This window comes from Tamandua tetradactyla, chromosome 9 (genome assembly GCF_023851605.1).
Source record: "Tamandua tetradactyla isolate mTamTet1 chromosome 9, mTamTet1.pri, whole genome shotgun sequence".
Taxonomy (NCBI): domain Eukaryota; kingdom Metazoa; phylum Chordata; class Mammalia; order Pilosa; family Myrmecophagidae; genus Tamandua; species Tamandua tetradactyla.
In genome coordinates this window covers 24,065,201-24,068,640 of record NC_135335.1, presented here as the reverse complement: position 1 = coordinate 24,068,640, position 3,440 = coordinate 24,065,201, and the positions used below count along the sequence as shown (strand labels likewise).

Sequence of the window (3,440 nt, the reverse complement as noted above, 5' to 3'; positions counted from 1 at the left end):
GGGGTTAAATTTCCATACTGTCAAAGGAGTGCTCGAATGCAGGCAGCGATCCCCCATCAAATGAAACGAAGCTGCTATTGGACCCATTTCACTGATTTTCCAAAAATGATTTTCTGGGTTCTTGTAACTGCCATGAAGTGACTCATTGCCCATGTTGCTGTTATTCATACCAGTCACACCAAGAAGGTTAAAGGACTTCCTTTGCTCTTACCTTTCTGAACTGAATGTGCTCCTCATTCCTTGTACATCTACGTGCCTTTGAAACTGAAATAGAGGTTTTCACTCAAATAAGAGCAGGAAGGCGAATGATGTGTCTGTATCACATTCTTTCCCTTAAAGATCCTAACCCTAACCCTAACCCTAACCCTAACCCTAAGCCTAGCCCTAACCCTAACCCTAACACTAACCCTAACCCTAACCCTAATCCTAACCCTAACCCTAGTCCAAGCCCTAACACTCACCCTAACCCTAACCCTAAAGCATACGTTCAAACAGCAGAAGTGAGATTTAGCGAGATGCTGTTTGCCCTCACGTCACTGCAATGTATCTTGCACTGCTGCTGTTTCGCCTGCCTTGCTGAAACACCTTTCTGACAGCTCTCAAATAGCACCTTGGGAGAACATTGTTTGGATGCTCTTTATCACTCAAAGAAGAGCAGGGAAGCTCCAGGTGGCGCTAATTGACTTGATTTCTAAAATGGGATTTGTGAATCCTTCCAAATAGAACTAAGTCTGGGTTTCTCCAAGATACACTTTCTCACAAAATAAGGGCAAGGCATGAGGTCCTCTTTCCATTTCACTCCCTTCACACTAGGGACTTTGGGGTTAAATTTCCATAGTGTCAAAACAGTGTTGGAAAGCAGGGTAGCTATCCCGCATTAAACGAAATGAAGCTAAAATGCGATCTTATTACACTGATTTTCCAATACTGATTTTCGGAATTCTTTCAACTACCATGGAATGACTCTTTGCCCATGCTACTGTTTTACAGGCCAGTCACAACAAGAAGGTTAAAGGACTTCCTTTTCTGTTAACTTCCTGAACTGAATGACCTCCTCATTCCGTATACAACTAGGTGCCATTTAAAGTGAAACAGAAGTTTTCACTCAAATAAGAGCAGGTAGGCGAATGATGTGTCTGTCTCACATTCTTTCCCTTAAAGATGCTAACCCTAACCCTAACCCTAACCCAAACCCTAGCCTTAACCCTAACCCTAACCCTAGCCTTAACCCTAACCCTAACCCTAACCCTAGCCTTAACCCTAACCCTAACCCTTACGCTAACTCTACCCCAAGCCCTAAAGCACACGTTCAAACAGCAGTAAGTGAGATTTAGCAAGATGTTCTTTGCCCTCAGTTCACTGAAGCCTATCTTGCACTGCTGCTGTTTCGTCTGTTTTCCGAAACACCTTTCTGCTAACTTTCAAATAGCACTATGTGAGATCATTGTTCAGATGCTCTTTATCACACAAAGAAGAGCAGGGAAGTTCCAGGTGGCGCCAATTGACTTGATTTCTAGAATCGGATTTGTGGATCCTTTCAAAGAGAACTAAGTCTGGGTTTCTCCAAGATACACTTTCTCACAAAATAAGGGCAAGGCATGAGGTCCTCTTTCCATTTCACTCCCTTCACACTGGGGACTTTGGGGTTAAATTTATAGTGTCAAAGTTGTGTTTGAAAGCAGTGTAGCTATCCCGCATTAAACGAAATGAAGCTACTGCTGGATCTATTTCACTGATATCCCAAACTGATTATCTGGGTTCTTTCAACTGCTATGAAGTGACTCATAAGCCATGCTGCTGTTATTCATACCAGTCACAGCAAGAAGTCTAAAGGACTTCTTTCCTCTTAACTTTCTGAACTGAATGTCCTCCTATTCCGTGTACATGTACGTGCCTTTTAAACTGAAATAGAGGTTTACACTCAAATAAGAGCAGGAAGGCGAATGATGTGTCTGTCTCACATTCTTTCCCTTAAAGATCCTAACCCTAACCCTAGCCCTAACCCTAACCCTAACCCTAACCCTAGCCCTCACCCTAACACTAACCCTAACCCTAACCCTAATCCTAACCCTAACCCTATTCCCAACCCTAACCCTAGCCCAAGCCCTAACACTCACCCTAACCCTAACCCTAAAGCACACGTTCAAACAGCAGAAGTGAGATTTAGCGAAATGTTGTTTGCCCTCACTTCACTGCAACGTATCTTGTAGTGCTGCTGTTTCGTCTGCCTTGCCGAAACACCTTTCTGACAGCTTTCACATAGCACTATGTGAGAACATTGTTTAGATGCTCTTTATCCCTCAAAGAAGAGCAGGGAAGCTCCAGGTGGCACTAAGTGACTTGATTTCTAAAGTGGGATTTGTGAATCCTTCCAAATAGAACTAAGTCTGGGTTTCTCCAAGATACACTTTCTCACAAAATGAGGGCAGGGAATGAGGTCTTCTTTCCATTTGACTTCCTTCACACAGGGGACTTTGGGGTTAAATTTCCATATTGTCAAAGGAGTGCTCGAATGCAGGCAGCGATCCCCCATCAAATGAAATGAAGCTGCTATTGGACCCATTTCACTGATTTTCCAAAAATGATTTTCTGGGTTCTTGTAACTGCCATGAAGTGACTCATTGCCCATGTTGCTGTTATTCATACCAGTCACACCAAGAAGGCTAAAGGACTTCCTTTGCTCTTACCTTTCTGAACTGAATGTGCTCCTCATTCCTTGTACATCTAGGTGCCTTTGAAACTGAAATAGAGGTTTTCACTCAAATAAGAGCAGGAAGGCGAATGATGTGTCTGTATCACATTCTTTCCCTTAAAGATCCTAACCCTAACCCTAACCCTAACCCTAACCCTAACCCTAACCCTAGCCCTAACCCTAACCCTAACACTAAACCTAACCCTAACCCTAATCCTAACCCTAACCCTAGTCCAAGCCCTAACACTCACCCTAACCCTAACCCTAAAGCATACGTTCAAACAGCAGAAGTGAGATTTATCAAGATGCTGTTTGCCCTCACGTCACTGCAATGTATCTTGCACTGCTGCTGTTTCGCCTGCCTTGCCGAAACACCTTTCTGACAGCTCTCAAATAGCACCTTGGGAGAACATTGTTTGGATGCTCTTTATCACTCAAAGAAGAGCAGGGAAGCTCCAGGTGGCGCTAATTGACTTGATTTCTAAAATGGGATTTGTGAATCCTTCCAAATAGAACTAAGTCTGGGTTCCTCCAAGATACACTTTCTCACAAAATAAGGTCAAGGCATGAGTTCCTCTTTGTATTTCACTCCCTTCACACTAGGGACTTTGGGGTTAAATTTCCATAGTGTCAAAGCAGTGTTGGAGAGCAGGGTAGCTATCCCGCATTAAACGAAATGAAGCTAAAATGCGATCTTATTACACTGATTTTCCAATACTGATTTTCGGAATTCTTTCAACTACCATGG

General features: G+C 43.2%; 1 long non-coding RNA gene across 1 annotated transcript in view; it reads left to right on the top strand.

The window, feature by feature from the left end:
- Positions 1 to 852: 852 nt before the first annotated feature.
- LOC143646004 (uncharacterized) overlaps positions 853 to 3,440 on the top strand; it is a 7,444-nt gene continuing 4,856 nt past the window's right edge. The window contains exon 1 of the long non-coding RNA XR_013157217.1: positions 853 to 1,119. This is a non-coding gene — a long non-coding RNA (uncharacterized LOC143646004). The remainder of the gene's footprint in view (positions 1,120 to 3,440) is intronic.